This window comes from Lactuca sativa, chromosome 2, assembly GCF_002870075.4.
Source record: "Lactuca sativa cultivar Salinas chromosome 2, Lsat_Salinas_v11, whole genome shotgun sequence".
NCBI lineage: Eukaryota > Viridiplantae > Streptophyta > Magnoliopsida > Asterales > Asteraceae > Lactuca > Lactuca sativa.
In genome coordinates this window covers 69,696,683-69,721,538 of record NC_056624.2, presented here as the reverse complement: position 1 = coordinate 69,721,538, position 24,856 = coordinate 69,696,683, and the positions used below count along the sequence as shown (strand labels likewise).

The 24,856-nt window shown below is 37.3% G+C and overlaps 1 pseudogene; it reads left to right on the top strand.

Moving 5' to 3' along the window:
- Nucleotides 1-22,424: 22,424 nt before the first annotated feature.
- Nucleotides 22,425-24,073, top strand: LOC111878231 (tyrosine N-monooxygenase-like; annotated as a pseudogene).
- The last annotated feature ends 783 nt before the right edge of the window (nt 24,074-24,856 follow it).

Here is a 24,856-nt window from a genome sequence, read left to right as displayed (position 1 = left end):
GTTGATGTTTTAAGAATCAAATAGGAAGCTTAAAGTAAGTATATGTTGATTCTGATTGCGAAGGTGGGTTTCGATCGCATGGTTCGGTAATCAGAATTTTGAGTTGTTGCTTAAGAGTTATAATATATTGCTTATGAATAGATAACAACAAGGTTTTCATGTGGATTGTAAGGATAAGTTTTTCCGCAAAGTTTTAAAATAAAAGAAAAAAAAGGCTTTTAATTTTATTTATTTTAAAAATATCCTTACAATGGCATCTGTGGAAAATTGTTGCTTATATGTTTCCAGTAATAGCAATATTCGAAACTGGATTTGATTTTTTCATTTGTGGTAGTGTCTGAATTTACCAAATGAAGAAAGTTTTTCATCACCCAAGTTCCAATTGGACGGAAACTTGGAATCATACAAGTTGTATTGTATGATGAATGAGAATTTTCATCTTTGAAAATTAAGACTAATTCTTTGATCACATGTATATGTGAGTCAATTGAAGGACTAAGGAATTAGGTACACTGGGTGTGCGCTGGTCAAGGTCCACCACAAAGATTGATTTGTCATGATTTACTAAAGATTAGTAAATATGATTATACTTATAAGGTTAAGTATAATTCTGTAACATTGGAAAGGTTACAATGTACGACAAAACAAATGAGAAGAATCAAATTAGGCAGAAAGATAAAAGTTTCTCAAATCTGAAAGGATGCGAGAGTACTTTAGTATCATGTTTCATGATCATCTTAATGATTATGAAACCTTATCACAAATTCATACTCTAAGGACGTCTTAGTGCATTGTTATGGCTAAGAAGAGAGGTCATGAATTGTTGGATTGGTTAAAATCAAGAAGATGAGTCATATTTCGTTCCAAAACAATTCTTAGAGTCATACTCCAAGATTGTAACATTCAGTGACATAAAGTAAGGTTTAAAACACTTATCAAATGTAGTGTAAAATGTTTCTACCCTTGTACATTTGAGTTGTGATGTCTTGGATGAGACAAAGACCAACTAAGACCAATTGTGTGAAGTGTTAGTCTTGATAAGAATCCGCACTATTCCTTGAATATTTTTTTTGTCAAGGAATGGTTCTTGACTGGGGAAACTTATATGTCAAGGAGACAGTGGGAGCCTTAAAGATCCTGAAAAAGTTTCAAGATTTAATCAAGAGTAAAACCTGTAATTAATCACTAGCACACGACTTAAGGTTTGCAACCTATCGTGTTGACATAATTCTTATTTCTTTACCTACTTCAAATAAGTTGGATTTGCATGTGAGTTATCAGAGTTCAACTTGGAAGCATTGGTGGGCCTTGTGCTACCAAGGTGACAAGAAACTAAGACTGAACAAGTTTAATCCATGTAAGGCTAAATTTGTCTCTAACCTTATCTTGTGATTATGGTTTTGACAAATTCACATGGATAGGAACTCATACACTATAAAATCTAAGTGTCATAAGGTTTCTCTCCGATTCATGAAAATGATGGTGAGGAAACACTTTCACTAAGTAGATTTTAAGTAGATAGCAATTGTAATATTTTCATTTTCAAAAGTCGTTAGTGGAGCGTGTGTGATTAACCGACACACTAACATGGACTTGTGAGAAATGGAAAATGTCTAATCAATTGAGACTATGATTATGGTATCCCTTTTCATAGTTCTGAAAATTGTTTGGACACACATGTGAGCTATCTAAGAAAGGGTGTATGAATCTAAATTTCAGAAGTCCAGCAGATTTCTGGAAATATGTCAGAGCTAGTGGGAGCATAAGTGTTATGCTAATAATCATCATGTTAGTGGGAGCATGATAATTGTGATTACTATTATTGCAAACTAGCAATGTTAATTATAGAAAAACAAAAGTTTCAATTCGTGAAGTTGCAAGGGTTGAAAAGTTGTTTTACTATAATTAAGGGAGAGGAAATTATACTTCATTTCAATTCTAAAGCTTAGATTGAGATTTTAATCATCTTTAGTCAAGAATATATATATGAATTTTATGTTGGAATGGTTCAACTTGAAGCAATTCTATATATATTGCTTTTTCAAGATTCGATTATGATTACGGCATCCCTCTTCTTAGTTAAATTTTGAAAACATGGCAAATAAAAAATATTGTAGCAAAAGACTGGTCTAGTATCATGTCTTTATGTCAAACATCATGAATCGTGTCCCATATGCTTCGGATATAGGATCGATTGCATGTGCTATAATATTCATCATTTCTAAATTTTCCAAATGCTTAAGGCATTGAGAAGGGAAAAGTCTAGAACTGGATATGACTAAAGTGATTAAGCAATTGTCGAGGACAATCTGAGGTTCACCAAAGATTGGTTGCTCAGGGAAAGTTGGAAGTTGATGTAAGTTGTCGGAAAGGACCATATTGACATATTCTGAAAAGAAGTAAATCTTGTTCGGAAGTGATAGTCAAAATGGGACTATGGAAATGTCTCCATAGGTGGAAGTTATTCAATCTATGTAAGATTAGAAAACCTTAATGCAAGAAGGATGTTCAAAGCAATGTACTTTGAATATGAGACTTCCGTTCCATAGAAGTTGACCATCTTTGGAATACTCCGTAATGACTGGTGACAAGGTTTTGGTGACTTTGTGCATAATCATTACGAGAGGAACATTGCATAAAAGTTTAAAATCTAACAGTTTTTTTTGGTAAATGATAGGAATCGGGGATTCTCACATTTACAATAAGGATTTGGGATTGTGAAATGAGTATCAATGGAATCATGTTCAATTGATCTACATCACAATGTAAGGATCATAGACAAACATAGTGTGCATACTTGGAGTATGGCATAACTATTGTTTAGAAAAACAAAGTGTACATGCTAGGAGCATGGGACGACTGTTGTTTTTATTCAAGTCTTAAGTTGATTGTTTGAAACATTATACAATGAATAATGTGTAATCAATATGGTGATAAATAAAAGGTGGTTCTATTTATATTCAAAAGGGTTCTGAGACCATATTGGATTCGATTATTATTGTGTTTCACTTTGCATGTTTTGACTTCCTAAATAGCTAGGTTATTCTTTCCGAATGACTAAGTTATTTAAACACTCCACAGTCGTTCATATGTTGGAAGTAAGTATGAATCAAGACTGTCATGAATCGAGTTTGTAGATGGCTAAATGGGTTTAGTCATAGCAATGGTTGCTGCAACATTCATGAGTGCTCATAAGTTATGAGTATTGGAATAAACCCATGCTCACTTGTATCACTTCATGGAATTTATCTCGAGTGATCGTGAGACGGTAATATCATATAAATCTTCAAACCTAGAGATATGAGTTGTTACCTATGAGTTGGTTGTGCATTGATTGCACGTAAACGCATCAGTAACTTGATGTTATAAAACGTGCCTTTGTGTACAATTCAACAAGTAGTAGAACAAGCATATGAGTCAAAGTTTATCTGTTCCTTCTAGAAATAGAAGCGATATCTGGGCCCCTCGATGATTTTGTTGTGACCTATGTACCGGCCGGTCAGAACTAAATTGATGTGTTCGATTAAGTTCTTTGTCAAACAAATCGAAAATCGGGAAACAAACTGCTGGACAATAAGTACGACGTTGTTCCATGTATTTGTCCGGCTGATATCATGAGAACAGAGGATTATATGATCACTTATCTAAAATGGCGCTTCATAGTTCAACAGAGTTTTCGAGAGCTACGATTGCTGGTTGGTTCCTGAAGTAACATACGCAAATATAGTTATTAGACTTATCCAAGTGGGACTCTGTTGGATAAGGTGTCTAACTCCATAACTTATTTGGTATATACTTGACCTGACCCGACATGGTCCATTTGGGTTGCACTTCACCCGAACTATTTATGGATAATTTTATGAGAGTTATACACATATGTTTATTAATATATTATAAGTTATAATATATTAATATGAAGTCATGTTATTTAATTAGTCTTAGTCTTAAATTAATTATGAATTAATTTAGAGATTAAAAGGAAGACTAATTAGATTGTGGGCTATTGGTTTTATATAGTGTGGGCTAACACTCATTTGTTAATGGGCTAGGCTTGTATGGAAGTCCATGAATGATCCATGGAGCTTTTAACCCATGGATCCTTGGAAAAGGAAAGGTCATGGGTTATTAGGGTTTCACCCTAACCATGCACACTATATAAGCATGCTTATGTTGTATCAAATAGCCACTAGTGTGGTTTTGTGTGTGTGGCTGATTTTCTATGTGTGTATACACTCTCTCAAAGTTTTCCAAGTGTTTGTGGTGATTTGGGATTCTATTTGAGGCATTCACACTATTGGTGCTTGGCTCTCAAACTCCAAACAATCAACCATCATCAAAAGGTATGTATTTCTACTAGTACTTTTATGATTCATAATCCTTATGCTATGCTAGTTAGGAAGAAACCTTGGAAATTATTATTTGCATGTATTTTAGAAGAAAACATAGATCCAAGGTTTATTAGGGTTGCATGCACACTTAGGAAGTGTTAGATTGCTCAAAACCCAACAGTTTCCCATCATCGAATGCTTGAAATACTCGCCAATCACTCCTGCTCTTACCAGGGCTGAAGTTGTTCCCATGGAGTTCCTGTCACAAATTTTTGCCACAGCTCACTACGACAAGGTCGTCGACAGGATTTTCTTCGATGTCTTCGAGCACAAGGCGTCGATTTCCAAGCAGAGGTTTTGTACGCTGTTAGGGTTTGAACCTGATTCATCGAGGGTTAATCCTGAAACCATTCCGATGGGTCATCTGGTCAACATGTTCTGCAACATGGGGTACATTCAGGTGCTCACAATGGTCACGAAATTCAAGAAATCGTGCCTGCCCCCTCAGTGGAATGGGATGTTTACTGTGCTTTTCAAGGGCTTGTCTGAAAGAAGTGCTGGATCAGATGGGGCAAGTCGTCTGTTTCTTTCAATCATGTACGGAATTTACAACGGTATCAATATGGACTACGGGTCGGTCCTTTGGCAACAGCTCATTTAAAGCCTATCTTCCACTTCTCGACATTCAGAGATTTCATATGCCCGGTTCTGGACTCTTGTCACTAAATGGGTGATGGACAAGTACCACGTCCCCATTGTCGCTGGTGCTCCAATGTCTTCGATTGGTACTTTCCATACCACGAAGATCATTGTCTCTGACGCACCAAAATTTCCCTTCAACGGTTCTATCCCTGAAACAATGTATGGTGATGTTCCTGCCGACAGCCGGATCATTCAAACGTACAAGGAGTTCTGACGGTCTGGTCCGAGTGACCTTACTCCAGAAATGCTCAAATCGATTCATGATGCTGACAAGCCTGCCCCCAGAGGAAAGAAGGCTGATAAGGGAAAGCAGATTGCAAAGGGAGTGAAAGGCCCATCTCCTAAGAAGAGGAAACCCAGCAAAGCCACCCAAACCCCTCCAATGAAGAAGCGAAAAACCCAACCAAGGAGAAAGCTAATCATCGCTTCGTCCTCAAGCGAATCTGAGGAAGCGGGTTCTGATTCTGATGGATTTCAACGTGGTAACACTCCACCACGTTCGCCTACACCAGAGATTTATATTTCCACTTCTCCTATTTCCTCTCCACCAGTTACAATTCCTTTTTCCATTCCCCCCATAACCTCCACCACTCAAATACCATCCACTTCCATCCCAGTACCACCACCTATATTTACCGAAGCAACAACCACCACCACTGCAGATGTAAGAACAAACGTATCTGATACGGGGGTTCATACTGACGCACCCAAATCCACCTCGGCACCCGAACCCACACCAACAGCCGAACAAAACCACCCAACCCGAACCTACTACTACTACTACTACCGAGCCTCAAGCTTCACCACCACCATCTTCTCCTGCTTATACTGCAGAGAGTGAAGAACCACTCCTTGGCGGGGAGGACATGACCTTTGATTCGGTCTATTACAGTCCGTTTTCAAGTTCAAAGTGACGATGATGACGATGCTCCTGTCACTAAGAGACATCTCAAGGAGCTACATGACAAAATCGATTCTCTCATCGCCTCATCTTCCACATCACAGTCCTCAATATCTGAAGCTGCCATTCAGAAAATTGTTGATGCTTTTTCCACAGCTCATCAAGTTTCTCTTGATTCTGCCACTGCAGCCATTGATGCCTCGACCAAAGCTTGTGAGGCAGCGAACGAAAAAGTCGATAAACTATTTTCTGATGCTTCTTCCTTGAGGAAATCTTTACAGGAAAACATTGAAGCCACCACGACAAAGCTGGAACCCATTGTCAACCAGCTGGCTAACTCAGTCGCATCCGAGCTGAAGTCGTTCGCTTCACTTCCTCAAACAATTTTTGACGACAACTCAGCTTTCAGAACAACCATTGAGGAGCGTCTCTCCAAGCTTCAAGAAGACTTAGCTGCTGAGAACTCTCTCATGGATGCTCTCGCAAGGAAGACTACCTCTCTGAAGGTCAAGAGTACTCAACTCTCCAACTCTCAATAGGACATTAACTCTCTTCGATCTGAAAGATAGGTGGTTAAATCGTGTGTTTCGGATGTCCACTCAGCGTAGGGGCTCGACCCCTACGCTGCGCGCACTGGGGTTATGCCAAGCGTACGCCCCGGTTTCACTCTTCTCACATTTTTGGTCTTAATCAATTAAGACATAAGCTTATATCCCAGATCTGGACCTTCTAACACCTCTTAGTCAATAAAGCCATCAACTTTAAGCCTTTGCATGGCTAGAAAGTCACCATCCTCCAAAAATACACAATCTTATGTCCAAATGTCTCATAACTCATACATGGAATGATTTCACCAAGATTGGATTTTTATGGCAACACACTACTCATACACTCAAAAGGGGTTGTGTCACACCCCCAAACCTGAACGGCGGAAACGTTCGGGGGCGGATGACTTCATGTGGTAACGTAACAAATGAATACATAGTAAAGAAAGCAATACAACCATCATATATATAATTGAAAGTTTACATTTGTCAAAAGTTACATGTTCAAAACCCAATTACAATATGATGTCAAAATACGAGATTAAACTGGCGCCGCAGCATCCCTTCATCAAAAGCGAAATGAATACCTGAAATTACTGATTCCCTGGGACATACAAGTAATTTTGAAAGAGTAGATCAGCATTTAAGCTGGTGAATTTCATAAGTATTTAAGTGACAATGTTTGAATGAACTGAAATGTTTTATCTTTGTTTGTTTGTGGTTAGAAAATCCAATATTTTCTACTAGTATAAAAGTAGCCTTCACTCAAGACCAATGTTTGTTTCTAAAATGTATGTAAATGTAAAAGAACCAATGAATTTGAAAACCTTGTAAATCAATGCATTTTAATACCCCTTGTGAGTTTTATAACCATACTATTGACTCTGAATGCCTATACACAACGTTCTTCAGGCGTTGCAATGTTATGACGTTTGTCACCCCAAACGGTGGACTGCAGCTAACAGTCAGGGCGCGGGTTTGTCAAGCCCGTATAGATCTATACACAAACACCATGCTCCCCCTCCAAGGGATTCTGGTATATAATACAGGACTTGAAATGTGTACTCGAACGTACATGAAGTTAGTGTCTCACAAATCCGTGGTATAAAAACAGATCTACTTGTTAAAATGTTACGTTTGTTCTTGTACACGAAAGTGAACTTCTTGAAATATGTGATTCTACTACATAAGAGTTAGAAATTTGTTTCGTAAAAAAACCATACCTATTATAGTTTCCAAAAAAAAAACGTGTCTTGTTTGTTTAGAAACATTGAGAAAAGGAATCGCTTGTTTATGAAAGTATAGATTTTTGGGTGTAGAGTCTAGGATAGACAAGAAAAATCTAAGAATAGTTTAGTTTATACATGCATTACAAGAACATTATATTTTAAAAGGTAAAATGCTATTGTGACATATGTTATATATATATACATATATACATATATATATAAGTTCCTTTAAATGTTTATAAATCGCATGTGATTTGAATATATAACAGTATATAAAAGAATTTCTTTATGTAACGCACGATAATACTCGTGTGTTTTACTTGTAATCCCCCCCTTTGAAAGCATATAAAAGTATTTAGACTAATTGAAAGGTTGATTTAGGGGTATGAAACTCACTTGAAAGTTTGAAGATAGCGAGATGGAAAACCGGGCAGAGTTTCGTCTCGGGAAACGGATTTTCCTCGGGATTCTCGGGAATCTCGGGAGTAAAATCGACCTTCGGGACTTGAGCCAAAAAGACCAGAGCTTCGGGTTTGAACGGACACGGAAAACGAGGCAAAGTTGGGAGAGAGAGAAGAGAAATGAACCCTTTCTTTGGAAACCCTCGCATGCTATTTATAGGAAGGCTGGTCTGCCTCGGTACGCGGGGCGTACGCTCGTACGCGCTGCGTACGCGTACGTCATGCATGACCGAAGCCTCGACTGCCTCGGTTCGGATGGGACGGGTTGTTGGGTTCTCGGGTCGGATGGGACGGGTTGCTGGGGAGGTGGGTCGGATGGGACGCCGGGTCGGATGGGACGTCGGGTCGGACGGGTCGGGCGGGTCGGATGGATCGGATTCCTCGGATATGGCGACGTGGACGATCCGAGGCCAATCCTCTCGGTTACGCGGGGCGTACAGGAGTACGCAGCGCGTACTTCGGAGGAGGATGCTGACTCCCCTTCGGATAATATCCGAATTTTGATTTAAATAAATAAATAATATATTTAATAAACTTCAAAAATCCATATCTTCTTCATACGAACTCCGTTTTCGATGGTCTTTATATCCTCGCGTAGGTGAGACTACGCTCTACAACTTTCGTTTAGACTCCGTCGGCAAATTCCAAAATTATATTTTTATTATTTATTAAAAATCCATCGTGTTTAAGGAATTTCTTAGAAAATTCATAACTTCTTTATCTGATGTCGGTTTTTGCCAGACTTTTTACCGCTGGAATACCATTGTCGAGACCTTCGATTCTCGTTTAGGTCATTCCGGCCAAAAGTCGCTCGATCTCCGATTCGAGTTTTTAGCTGTCTGTTGCTAAGCTGAACTTGGAAAAATCACATCTTCGCTATATGAAGTCGGATTTGGGCGTTCTTTTCACATACGATCATGGTTCAAAGACATTTAATCATAGAAGGAAATTAAGTAGAACTTATTTATACATGTTATTATGAAGGTAACTTTTTATTATTCAGAAGTGGTTACAATACTTGACCCATTTTGGTCGTTACAAAGAGTTGAAATATCGGGTTGTCACAGGTTGGTCCTAGACTCTGGAGTTCAAGATCTCATCAAGACTTCATCTTATGGGACAAAACCCAAAAATGCTCAACACAACATGCTCATAAGAAGGAAAGGCAAAGTCTGAAACTTTATACCTCAAAGAGAAGCTTCACACCCAGATTTGCTCAAATCTAGAAGCTTAAACTCCAACTCACCTTCTTCAAGGGCTTCTATTCTCTTCAAAACCACACAAACACTCTTTCAAAGCTCAAACACACACACACACACACACACACACACACACAAGCTCTAGAATGGAGATTAGGGCACTCTTGGGGTTTTCTCTCTGGAAATGGTAGCCAGAAATGAGGCTATCATGTTCCTTATATAGGGGGCTCACCCCATATTAGGGTTGCATTCTGGGCCTAGTACGCCCGGCGTACTCACGGGTACGCCCAACGTACTGGGTGGTCTCCGCATTGCATGCATGCTGACGTGTATACTAAGCGTACCTCAGGTACGCCCCACGTACTCGTTTCTCACTCTTTTATAATTAAGACCAATAATGACAATAGCCTAAAAGATTAAGGTTCTCAAGGTATCCCTGGACTCGGGATGTTAGAATTTTGCCCCACTAGGATGAGACTTTGCCCTCGAAGTCATGCTCCCCAAATAACTCTGGATGTTGCTCCCGCATCTCTGACTTTGGCTCCCAAGCGAAGCTGGTTCAGTGCAAACCGAACCCTCAAAAGACTAGGACACGAACAATTGTAAAAACACCCCTTAATATCGAAGATCCACCTCATTACAGCAATAGGATCCTGCGTCCCAGCAAACTCCGGTGGTTTCGCATTGCTAAACTCTCGGAACAGCAACAAGTCACCACCCTAAGGTCTAGCAGCGGCGACGGCCGCAATGGCCGTGGTAGCAGCAGCCTCAGTGATAGCAGCATATCGCTCGTCAAATGTCTAAATCAAGGTGGTCTTGATAGACACAAACATCTCTGGAATCTCTGCTCAGATAGCTGCAGCCACCTCGTCGTGGATCATCCTATGTATCTCCTCATCACTACTCCCACAGCTCCCAGGGTTGTAGCATGTACCCACCATGATGTCTCTAAAACACAACACAAAATCATCAGAGACTCGCTCGAGCATACTCACACCTTTTCGCCCGCCCGTACTTGTTCCTTAGCATCCCTAGAATTCTTTCTTGTACCGTCATTGATCCGGTGCTTTTAGTAGTACGGGCCCAATACTACCTTCCACACTGCATCATTATTCACCCCAAGTCCTCCTCCTCGGATCCCAATAACAAGTACTCTATGCCTCAAAATCTACTCCCCGAGAAGACCTCTCATTGGCTCGCTCCTGCTAGGTACTCATACTCGTGCTAAACACTAATAGCGGAAATCCCTAGGCTAAGGCATCACAAATCAGACCACCCTAGTCCTAATATATGAATCACCTATCCTATCCTCTAGCATGCATTATATGACATAAAATATCTCATAACACAAAATGAGGGTATTTTGGGAAATCACCGCTCAGGCTCTGGCTGATGGTACACACTGCTCCGGCTTTTATTCTCTTAAACTCTTACTCTTTTTTAGAAAAATTTATCTGTTTTTAAATTCTTTCTCAAATCCTCAGTTTGAGTCCAAACACACCCGAAGGTGCATCCGAATCCCTCAAACCAAGGCTCTGATACCAACTTGTAACGTCGTAAAATTTTAAAAACAAATTTTTCTACCTTTTAAAACAAAATATGTCAAATCATCATTCTCAAAACCACAAGTGTCTCAAATGTCAATAACAAAACATAAATCCCCGAATCATAAAACAACTCCTCGCCAGTGTGTACAATCACGCCGGTGCGTTGCCGCGATCCTCAGAACTACCTGAACACAAAACAAATAATACAGTAAGCGCACAGCTTAGTGAGTTCCTCAAAATCCCACACACAACTCATTAGCCACTCAAGGCTATAACTCAATGAGGCCCTCCGGTCAATGTATCTCAGTGGGTCCCTCCGGTCCCACAACCTAAATGGACCCTCTGGCCCCTCAACTCATCATCTCAATACAACACACAAAAAGCATAACACAAAGCAAATAGTAGGATATCTCATTAAACAGATCATACACATAAGACCCTCTGGTCACACATAAAAATTACCACTCAAGGTAAGTATAGTGAGAAGACTCACCTCGTTTGCAAATGGATGAAAATCTCGCACTCGGGATCTTGATCTCTACCCACCGGTGTAGCCTCCGCCTAACACATAATAATTATCCCTAATTAATATTGGCCCTCAAGAAGCTAGACTAACCCTTATGCAACTCACAGAAGGGTAAACGACCATTTTACCCCTCCAAGGCTTTATAGTCTTCAATCTGACCAAACCCTAAAAGTCAACAAAAGTCAATAGCGGGAAGTATGCTGCGCGTTCCAACTCCCTATGCTGGGCATACTCGGCTGCTTACATAATCGGGGGTGCTCGACCCCTATGCGTCGCGTACTGGGGTTACGCCCAGCGTACGCCCCAGTTTCACTCTTCTCACATTTTTGGTCTTAATCAGTTAAGACATAAGCTCATATCCCAGATCTGGACTTTCTAACGCCTCTTAATCCATAAAGTCATCAACTTTATGCCTTTGCATGGATGGAAAGTCACCATCCTCCGAAAATACACAATCTTATGTCCCAAATGTCTCATAACTCATGCATGGAATGATTTCACCAACCAAGATTAGATTTTTATGGCATCACACTACTCAGACACTCAAAAGGGGTTGGTCCTAGACTTTGGAGTTCAAGATCTAATCAAGACTTCACCTTATGGGACAAAACCCAAAAATGCTCAACACAACATGCTCATAAGAAGGAAAGGCAAAGTCCTAAACTTTATACCTCAAAGACAAGCTTCACGCCCAGATTTGCTCAAATCCATAAGCTTGGACTCCAACTCTCCTTCAAGGCCTTCTCTTCTCTTCAAAACCACAAAAACACTCTTTCAAAGCTCAAAGACACACACACACAAGCTCTAGAATGGAGATTAGGGCACTCTTGGGGTTTTCTCTCTGGAAATGGTGGCCAGAAATAAGGCCATCATGTTTCTTATATAAGGGACTCACCCCAAATAAGTGTTGCATTTTGGACCTAGTACGCCCGATGTACTCACGGGTACGCCCAGCGTACTGGGTGGTCTCCATGTTGCATGGACGCTGACGAGTATGCTAAGCGTACCCTCAGGTACGCCCCGCGTACTCGTTTTTCAATCTTTTATCGTATCGTGACAGCCGTTTCACCTCAAGGTTTTGGAGACGTCTACAAGAGGAATTTGAGTACGAAATTTTGTCTGAGTACAGCTTACCATCCGCAAAACGATGGTCAGAGCGAACGAAAAATTCAAACACTGGAGGATATGCTGAGAGGATGTACCCTAGAATTCCAAGGTAACTGGGATGAACATTTACCTTGGGTAAAATTTTCCTACAATAACAACTTCCACTCAAGCATCAAAATGGCACCTTATCACACTTTGTATGGAAAAAAGTGTCCAACGCTGTCATGTTGGCTCGATTCTAAAGAAAGCAGTTTATGGGACCCAAGATAGTCCATCATACTGTTGAAAAGCTGAAAATGATTAGGGAAAGGAAGTTTGCCGCTCAGGATCATCAAAAGAGCTATGCTGACAAGAAAAAAAATTCATAACATTCGAAGTTGGTGATTCGTTTTTGCTTAAAGTCTCATCGTGGAATGGACTTATAAGATTTGGTAAAATGGGAAAGTTGAGTCCAAGGTTTATTGGACCATTGAAAGTTCTTCAGAGGATTGGGAATCAAGCTTACAAGCTAGAGCTATTAGAAGAGCTAGATGGTATTCCTAACACCTTCCATGTATGTTACATGAGGAAGTTCACGGGAGATGTTCTCGACATAATTCCAATTTCTGAATTAAGGTTGGATGAAAGCAAGAGGCTAATTGAAAAACCCGAGGCAATTGTTGACCGTAAGACTAAGAAGTTGCGACGCAAGATGGTCGAATTAGTGCTTGTGCGATGGAAACATGTGAATTGGCCAAATCTCACCTGGAAAACGGAAAGTGACATAATGAGTCGCTACCGACATTTATTTGCTAATGTGTGATTTCGGGGAAGGAATCATCCTAAGGGGGAGAGAATTGTAACACCTGTGATTCTGGGCTAAGTTCTAAAGATGATGTAATGGTCTAGGTCAACCTTTGTAATTCATTTTGAAGTAATAAAGTGGAATTATGTGAATTATGTGTTTATTTGCTTAATTATTAGAATTTAATGAATTAAGAATAAAAATGAGCATCGAAAATAAATGTTAGATAAAGCTGATATCTATTAAGAAAGTTGTAGTGGTTGAAATAAGGATTCTAGAGATATAAAGAATACCGAAATCCGAGTTATAACAAAGAAGTTATGACATGTCGAAGTTTCGCGACAAAACCGACACAACGCTATGTGACGTAAAAAGTGAATTTTGTTTAAATTGATTTTTCGCCTTAGTGATTGAAAGAAAAATCGTAGAATACGTTTATCAGAGGGCGTCCATTAAAAGAATCTCCAAATCTAACTTCGCATGAGGAAGTTATGATTTTTCGATGTTTTAACTTAGCAGTATGCAGCCCAAAACGCGAAATCTAGATTGAGTGATTAATCGTAGAATACGTTTATCCGAGAGCGTGCATTAAAAGAATGTCCAAATCTGACTTCGCATGAGGAAGTTATGATTTTTCGATGTTTTAACTTAGCAGTATGCAACCCAAAACGCGAAATCTAGATTGAGTGATTTTTAGCCGAAACAATCTAAACGAGGATCGAAGATCTTGATGATTGTAGTTTAATAGTAAAAAGACAGACAAAAACGGATGTCGGGTGAAGAAATTATGAATTTTTAATGGACTTTTCCTGTCCCGGCCTGTTAAAAATATAACATGAAAAATAAAAGTAAAAAATTAGCCGACAGAGTCTAAACGAAAGTTCTAGAGCATAGTCTCACCTACGCGTGGGTACAAACAACGTCAAAAACGGAGCAGGTATGCGAAAGATACAAATTTTACAAGTTTGAAAATTCAGAGTACGCCCAACGTATAGGAGTACGCCCAGCGTACTCGTGTTCATGGTCTGAGTTGGACCACGTATCCTATTACTTCGCATGAGACACGCATGCGTGTAGCTCCGATGCATCCTAGATGATCCAATTAGTACGCCCAGCGTACTGGACCGCCTCGCAGTACCCCCATCGTACGAAGATATTACACCCAGCGTAATTCCAGGTTCAGCCCCTATAAATAGAACTCGAGGGTTGCCAGATTTTGTTGCTAATTTTCATTTCCCACATATCTAAACTTTCTTTCTATGTGGAAGTTATATCCCCGAAGCCCCGGTATAGTCCCGACACCTAAAGCAAGTATCGACGCTACGGAGTTCCCAAGAAAAATATATTTTCAAGCTGAAATTATGCCCGCGTGAAGGCCGTTTTTTGAGAAAACATTTTGGTTTCATCGAAGAATATTGTTTTAAAGAACGAAGTGCTGCCTAATTATCGTCTTAACATGTGAGTGTATAGTCACTTTCATCTAACACATAGATATGAAGTATTTTCTATATAATACATGCTATGTGTTTATATATTATTTGTTTATTTGAGATGAATGTTGAATGAATGTTTTATACAGGTTTTAAATTATATAAGTATTTTTATCTACAAAAAAATGTTGGGTAAAACATGGATAAATAGTTGATGTGTGATGAAATAAAATGATGAGAGTCCTCGATGTTATTGTCATCCAGTCATCTAGCGGAGTATGGATGACGACCACGGACTTTTCTAGAAAGTCTTGTGGAACGCTCACAGGCTCGCAACCTGTAGGTGTTAATGAGCTTGGGTGCTAATTTGTTGTACTCCATCCCCCACAAGGTTGCCTTATTTGACATAAGTTGCTGAGGAATCCCCTAAAGCAATGTTGTCACCCCGATAAAAATCTTTAGACTAGGTCCCTTGTGATAAGTGTTTAGGGACGTAAAGTGAGAATAACGGGAATGGGTAATCAGGGTTAATGTTGGTTGATAAATTTATTGTTGGTTGATGAAATTAATAAATTTATTTTTATAGATGAAATTAATAAATTTTTTTATTTGTGGGTTGAAAACCCTATATGCTCACCAGGCTCCCAAGCCTGACCCACTCAGCTTTCTGTATTACATGTAGTGGAGCCCGAGCGTAGTTTGAAGGTTGAAGAGGGATTTTTGAATTATAAGCCAATAGTTGTAAATAACTGTTGTAAGGCTTATAATGTATTGTTTATGTTTTTGGTATGTATCAGAATATGGCATCCCGAGGTTTTGTTATATAATGAAAATACATTTCTTTAAGAAATTCTTTGATAAATTTTTATCATATTTTGTTTTGGGAACAAATTCCGCAACTCTTTTAATCAAAGGATTACTCTGATTTTCTTTTAAAAGCATTAATCAAATCGATCTTTTCTGGCCGTGAAATTGGGGACGTCATATATATGCTTCCCAAGCCAAACAAGTGTTCTACATCAGAGAGCCAAACAATAACCATCGGTGCGTTGTCGAGCATGTTAATCATCTAAGTATTTGGGATCTACCATCAAACGATGATCGTGTCCAAAATGATGACAATGGATTACACGAAAATGTAGACAATGTCGATGCACTTCAAAATATCTCTTCATCCGATGCTCCACTTTTTATCGATTTCAGCATGTACTTTCAAAACATTCCTAGAGTCATTGTTGATGTAGAAAGTGCAACTGAAGTTCCTTCGCCAACTGGTAGAGTCAATGATGTTTCTAATTGCGACACTTATTACGATGAGACCGATTATGATTATGATACCGAAGAAGACACTGAAGGATATGAGGAAGATTCTGATTAGAATAGTTCTTATGTAATACGTGTTTGTAATATGAACTTTATTTGGATTTTTAGTTAAATAGAAATGTTTATTCTTATGTAAATGTTTATTTCTATGTAATGTGTATTTGTAATAAAAGTTGTATTTTTATATCTTATAATTTTTTAGGAAATGATGTCAATATGGATTTTGTTTGTGTATACCATGGTTGTTGTTATGGGTCGTGGACATAGGGGTGATGTAGCCGAGGACCCACCTCTCCCAGGTGGTAGAGGTGTTGGTTATCACGAGCAGGACCGTAAGTCTTATTATAAATTTTTATTTACTATTTTTATTCAATTATTATAAATTAAATATCGTTTCTAATAATTTTTAATTACATTTGTAGTTGAGCAACATCCATGTAGGAAAGTTCGAGGCAAAGCCAAAAATATAAAGCTTGAAAGAGAGATCTTACGGAATCAGGGCAAACTGATTAGCATGGAATATGATAAGGATATAACATTTGATCCCGTAGGAGAGCTGAAACACATGTTTTCACGAGAAGTTGGAAAAACAATGTGGCAAATGGTCCCTTTTGATAACTGGACTTGGAAAATAGTTTTCTCTGCAATACAGGACACCGTATTACAACATTTAGCGGTAATTATTTTTTTAAAAATATTTTATATGGTTAGCAATAACTGGATTTTACTTGGTTAACTTTTTTTCGGAGACAAAGTTTGATTTGGATCAGATGTACCAGGATGTACAAGCTAATATGTTGACAGAGAGTTTTCAAGTAGCTTTGTTAAAAGGTTGTCGAGAACGTAAAGCTGATGCAAAAGAATATTTTATGTTAGTCAGAGGGTACGAAGATATCCCAAGAGCATTAGCCAACCTTCCAGAGGGTATGGAAGTTGATAACTGGAAGAAAGCAGTTGAGTATTTCCAAAAGGACGAACACATAATTGCTTCAGAAAGCAACACAAAAGTTCGTGAAAAGCAGACAAATGTGAATCGTGGGGGGTCGAGCTCGTATAGCAGTACTTGCTATAAGAAGGTAACTTAAGATACATGTAATTATTTATTTAAAATATAATCTTATTTTTAAAGTTAAACAGAACCTTAAGAGAGTGGAAACGTTTCGCAAAGCTCATACCGATAGGGATGGTGTGTTTGTTACTGTTGAGGCGGAACAACAATATGTAAGTATTTAATTATAATTTTATCATATAATTAAATGCTTATTTATACTTAATTGTTACTCACTTTTGGAAGTTACAGAATCGATTAGTCGAAGAGCTCTTAGAACAAACCCAATGTGAAAGTGAGTTAACACCCGCTCAAGAGAGAGCTACTTTTGAGAAAGTATTATGAGAGCGATATAGCCATATTAGAGGCATCGGTCGTAATCCTTCTGGTCTCCCACCGATTCCACAGCTATCGCAACCATCACCATAACCATCCCAAGTGCAAGAAATAACAATGTACCTTGGTTTTTTGTCTTAGTTTAAAAATAACAGTCTACTTTGGCAACATAAAATGCATGTTGATTTGGTAATTTTGGTTTTGTGGTGATTATTTTCTAAAAGCATTGATAAATGGGTTTTTGTCCCAAGTGCAAGAAATAGCAATGTACTTTGGTTTTTTGTCTTAGTTTAAAAATAGTAGTCTACTTTGGCATCATAAAATGTATGTTGATTTGGTATTTTTGGTTTTGTGGTGATTATTTGCTATAAACTTTGGTAATTAGGTTTTTGTCCCAAGTGCAAAAAATAACAACACACATTGGGTTTTTGTCTTAGTTTAAAAAATAGCAATCTACTTTAGCATCATAAAATGCATGTTGATTTGGTAATTTTGGTTTGTGGTGATTATTTCCTAAAAACTTTGATAATTAGGTTTTTGTTCCAAGTGCAAGAAATAACAATGTACTTTGGTTTTTTGTCTTCATTTAAATATAGCAATGTACTTTGATAGTTTTGGTTTATGTTTGATAATTTAACTTATAAGTGTTTATATGTTGTTATTAATTATGTAGTTGGAAAATCTTCGTTCAATCCTCAACGACCCGGCATGTAGGGATGAACTTTACTCGTTTTTTCAATCCCAAAATAATCGAAGAAACGATGGAAATGAAGATGATGGTATGTAGAGATGAGTTTTATTTGCATATTACACTTGTTGTCACGCTTTGCTATTTGTTAGATTGTAAAATTTTTGGTTGTTTTCTGTAATTTACCGGCGACACTATTACCAGCAACATTATTACTTTTTATATTTAATCGGATGTTATGTAATTACCGGGCAACGCTATTAGCGGCGACACTATTACTTTTTATATTTAATCGGATGTTTGTTTTGTAATTACCGAGCAACGCTATTACCGGTGACATTATTACCGGCAACCAAAATCGTTGAATAAAAAAATTAAAAAATGAAAATAGTTATTACCGGCGACACTATTACCGGCGACGTCATCATTTTCGGCGACAATATCATTACCGACGATGACACTCTTTACCGGTGACTAGGTTATTAGCGGCGACAACTCTCATTAGTGGCGACAATTTGATCAATAGCGACGATGTAGTAGAGGCGATTTACTACCAGCGACGTGTTGCTGCTATTACTATTACCGGCGATAATTGGACTTTTTATCTGCGACTTTTGTCGCCGCTAATTATCTTTTTCCTTGTACTGACAAAAACGTAAAAAAGAAATAATATATATATATATATATATATATATATATATATATATATATATATATATAATAACAAAAACGTAAAAAAGAAATAATAATAATAATAATAATAATAATAATAACAACAACAACTACGTTGAAACATAGACAAAGTAAAATTTAAACCAACAATTTTATAAAAAAAAAAAACAATGTAATTGTTTTTAAAAATATTAATGAATGAAAATTCTAAATTAAAGGTTAATTAAACTTTAAACACCTTAAATTATATTGATAAATAGATAAAAGTAAACACGTAAAAATATTTTTTTAGGTTAATGAACGGAAATTATAAATAAAAATTATATATAATATAGGGTTAAAGTTCAGAGTGATGTTTTAAAAAGTAAAGGAGGGAAAACCCATAAACTTATAAACATAAAATATAAAAATAATTACTTAAATGGTCACTATGGTTTACCTAATGTTACAAACTCAGTATCTGCTACTTGAAAAGACCAAATACCATCATACTAAAGAATGAACAGTAATTTGACGCGGCGACACCTTGGAGGGAAAATCAACGTCTTTTCGCTTTCCTCTACAGCCGTTGGATTGAAAAGAAATCGAACGGATGGGGGTAATTTGATGCGGATCGTTGTAAGTGAGTATTAGCGGCGACATCATTAGCGACGACTACGAGCAATAGCGGTGACATGTAACACGTCAATTACATGTCGCCGCTATTGTCCGGAGTCACCACTAAAGGCGTCGCCGGTAATACCAACATTTCTTGTAGTGGTCAGCAATAAGGGTTATTCACGTAAGTTTCTTGAAATCAAATGGACAATGTTCATAAAAAAAATAACAGGGATTGAGTTGTGAAATTTGATAAACCATAGTGAGTATTTTTGTAGTTTTGTTTTATGATTATGTAATCTTTGTTTTTGAGTATGCATTGAAAAGAAAATGTTTAATTGGAATGTGTTTAAATTATATAAAAAACGGTTTGGAAGTTACAAATTTTATGTCATTTTATAATATTTTTCATGTAACTAATTAATTAATTTTTACCAAACACAGTTTTTATCAATCACTATCATTTAGCTTTTAAAAGACTAGTTAGTTTATCGACTACTATCTAGTTTTTCTAAACTATTAGCTAGTTTTTGAGGTATATAACGCACCAAAATTGGATACAAATCCATCTCTACTATACGTATGAAACGACAATCTTTTATAAGAGAAAATCTTTTTAGACAAAAGTGCAAAAATGGTACCTATGGTATGCATTTTTTTTAAGTTTAATCAAAACTTTAACTTTTTTGGCTTCGTGGTTCTTTTTAGCTAGTTTCGTTGCAAATTTAATCCCTCTGTAAACTTAAATGATTATAATACCATTGAGCTATTTATTTTCTATTTTTGTTTCATTTTTTAAATCTAATACAAATTTATTTATCTAAACAATTAAAACATAATAGGTCTCTCTCTCCCTCCATCCCTCTATTTCTCTCTCATACACAAAAACACATTGATTGTTCTTTAAGCATTTGATGAAACTTACAAGAACACATCAATTATGAAACTTACAAGAACCCAGGTTGCATATTTGTGCGTCTTCTTTATCCCTAATTCTAAGCATCTTCTTTCTATCAAATTCCACCCATTGATGTGAATCCTAAACCCTAGTTTCTCCCCCTTTTGTAAATCTTAAACCTAAACATGTAAATCTAATGGAGTATGATTCACTTTAATTGATTTCTCTCATTTTTCATTAGTGAAAAGACTCATCGCCATCACAACAAAAATGATAGAGAGAGAAAGAGAGCATAATAATAATAATTATTAATACCCCTCTTCCGAAAAATGAAAGTGTTTCACATCCTATTCAAGGCTTTAAAAGGTTCGAATGATCAAACCAATAACAAAACAATTAATAATAAACAATTAGACCTCACGAAGATGTATATATATTTTTAAAGTAGCTTCACAGATAAAAGAATCAAAAAAGGAATTTCCGAATAAATTATGGAAATCAAAGAGACTAAGATTGGAAGAACCTGTAGAAAGAGATTTGAGTCTTTAAAGATCGACAATTAATCGATATATATATATATATATATATATATATATATATATATATATATATATATATATATATATATATAGAGAGAGAGAGAGAGAGAGAGAGAGATGACTCTTATTTTTAAACTGTTTAAAAACATAAACGAATATTAAATTTAAAAAAAATAAAAGAAAAATAGAATATAAATACCCAAGCGTATTACAGTCATTTCAATTTACTGAGTGACCAAATTAATCTATAACCAAAGTAGCTCAAAAGGACAATAAAACCAAAAAATCGACATTTGAACTAAACTTTAGAAAAAAATACATATGATACAGATCATTTTTGTAGCTTTGTTTAATACCAACTCTTCTCCTCCACCCACCCCTCCTACTACACATCCCAAAGTCACTAGATCTTGTACTTGTTCTTTTTGACCTAAAAAAAATTCAAATTTATCAACCATTTCTAATGTGTCTCCTATCTAGGGGTGACAATTTATGACACGACACGACAAAAATACACGACATGAAACGAAATTGAAATTTGAATTTGTGTTCGTGTTAACTGTAAAAAACACGATGTCGTGTCGTGTTCGTGCTCAAAATTCGACACGAAATTGACACGATTTAGCAGTTCTTTATCGTGTTTTTCGTGTTTATCGTGTTTGTCGTGTTATATTTGATAAAGTATTCATTAAATAAACTAGTTTTTAATATATGATATATTTTTTGTGTCGTGTCATGTTTGTCGTTTTTTAATTCATTCGTTTTCGTGTTAGTTAAAAAAAAAACACGACATCATGTCGTGTCGTGTTCGTGTTACATAAAATGTTACATAAAACCTTCTCGTGTCGTGTCGTGTCAGAACCACGAAACGATATCCCTCGTTCCACGGTGCAACCCATTTGTGACCCTAATTTTTTTTTTTTTTTTTTTGAGGGAGGGGGGGGGGGGGGGGGGGGGGGGGGGGAGTTACTTTATTCACTTCTTTTCATTACTTGAAAAGCTACAACAGAACATGTTTTCGTGTTAATTAATCTCTATATCTTCATCAGCAACGATGTCTTCAAACATCATCTTCCTCATTGTCATTATGTTCGTCTTCTCGAACAGGTTTTTTTACAACAAATATTCAAGCAAGCCACATCCACTACAGTCTGATCCAATGCCTTTTGGATTCATCGATAGGATATACTATCCAGGTGCTCCTAAATTAGCTGACTTTCAGGTTATTGACTATATTAATCTATTAATATTGTGGTACCAAATAACTATAACTAATCTCCCCCCATGTGAACCCTATTAGATTGGAACATAATATATATGTAACTAAATTTTTTCCTTATATGATATTTTGACTATATAGTATTTAATATTTAGCCCAACTAATTTGTTAACAAACCGCTTATGCTGTTCATATTCACATCCGTTTTGAGTACTTAAACCTTCCAGAACTGAAAATGTTTATCAGTTAACTTCATTAGCTTCATCAGTAATAATGTCTCCAATAATCATCGTCCTGATCATTGTCATTATGCTCATCTTTTGTGCCAGGTTTCTTTACAAAAAATCTTTAAGCTACCGACACCCACTGCCACCTGGTCCAATGGGCTTGCCATTCATTGGATGTACTATCCAAATGCTCCTAAATCAACCAACTTTTAGGTGGATCCACGACCTCATGGATCAGTTCAACACCAAAATACTTTGTATCCGACTGGGATCTTCAACTCATGTCATCACAGTCACCTCCCCAGAGATAGCATGCGAGTTCCTAAAGAAACAAGAGGCAATATTCATTTCAAGGCCTGATTTCATTTCTGCATATCTGATGAGCGACGGCTATCACACAGCTGCCATGTCCAATGGAGACCAATGGAGGAAGATGAGAAGAATTATAAGCCGCGACATGCTCTCCTCCCAAGTGCACAAATGGTTGCAACCCAAACGTGACCAAGAAGCCAACCAGTTGCTTGGGTACGTATGCAGTCAAATAGAGAACGCAGATAACATAACTGATGGGGGATTAATAAACATTCGAATGGTGAGCCAACATTTCTGTGGAAACTTAATGAGAAACATGATTTTTTGAAGAAGGTTTTTTGGGAAAGAAAGTGAAGATGGTGCGCCTGGTGAAGAGGAAACTGAACATATCGCTGCTATTTTTAACATCCTAAAGTATCTTTATGCATTTTGCATTACAGATTATCACCCATGGTTGAGAGGGAAGACTGATTTTGATGGCCACGAAAAGAGCATGAGGTCAGCACTCAAAATTGCTCGAAAGTATCAAGACCCATTGATCAATGAACGGATACAGATGTGGGAAAATGGAGATAGAATGGAGAAACATGATCTGCTAGATGTTCTTATCCAACATGACAACCCTAAGGTTACAATAGTGGAGATCAAAGCCCAGATTATTGTAAGCCTCTCCCAATCTCTCACTATTTACCTTTACATGCAACTAGTAAAAATATTGATATACTAGTGACCCTGTGGATGTTACTTTACGTTTACACTTTCCATTGTGTCTGCATGAAAAGTGACTTTCCTGTGTTTATTGTCTTGCCTAATTTAAGGAAATAATGGGTGCAACGGTTGATAATCCCTCGAACGCAGTAGAATGGACAATGGGAGAGATGATGAATGAACCCACTCTCTTAAAACGAGCGGTGGAGGAGCTGGACCATGTTGTAGGTCGCAGTCGGCTTGTCCAAGAGCAAGACTTACCCCAACTCAATTACCTAAAAGCGTGTATCAAGGAAGCATTTAGGTTACACCCCTTTGCAGCTTTTAATCCACCCCATGTTTCGACCATGGACACTACTGTTGCCGGTTACTTTATACCAAAGGGTAGTCATGTGCTGCTTAGTCGACGTGGGTTAGGAAGGAATCCAAATGTGTGGGCTGATCCATTGCGGTTTAATCCAGATCGTCATCTACAAGGGGCAGAAAAGCAAGTGGTTCTTACTGATGATGAGTTGAGAATGATTTCATTTAGCACCGGGAAACGTGGTTGTCCTGCAGTGGTGTTGGGATCTACAATCACTACAATAATGTTAGCCAGAATGCTTCAAGGGTTCACTTGGAAGCCGATATGTAAAGAAGTTCCAATTAATCTTGATGAAAATCATGATGACCTTAATTAGCTTGGCTAAGCCACTTGTGCTCATCGCCAAACCACGACTGCCTCAACATCTCTACCCAAACATTTGAAATGAAGATATATGAATTTTGGGCTTTCACGCTTGATTATATATTTATCTATGGTGATTGTAGTTTTCTACCTGTTCTTTGCTTTTCTAATTTCGAAACTTAAGATATCATAATAAGATGACGTTTACCGTTTTAGAGGAAAATTAATAATGCGTCTACATTCGGTGTGTACCATATATCTATATTTATATTTATAGTATTATATGATACATATTAATTTATTGAGATGTACAAGTTAATAGGCACCTATATATTCTTATTTCAAAATCCCATTTGGATGTCGACATGCGTTTTTATTTAGTTCATGTTGGTATAGAGATTTAGATCCGGTTCTCTTTTTTGTTTGACATTGAAAAGAAGATAATGAGAAATTAAAAAAAAAAATCTTTTCCATCTTTTTAATTCTTTGTTTTTTATAGACAAAATGTGAGAAATCAAAGTCTAGGAATTAAAAACAAAAGCCGAAGAAATACAAAAAATAAGCGAAGAAATCAAATGAAGAAGGGGAGTTTCTCTCATTCAGGTTCCAAGTTAGAACCCTACCTCTAACACTCCTTTCATTTACTCTACGACGGTGATTGTACATGCATGGTCTCTATTCAACGACGGCGCATAGCCCTATTTTCCGACAACACCAAACTGGGGTTACTAATGTCCATTGCCACCTCATGAAAAGTCTCCTTGCTACAAACTCGTAATCGAATTAAACGAGAAACTGATATTTTAGAATGATAGATTTTGATAATTTAAGTGGTTCTCCTTCTCGAACATCCTATTATAGGT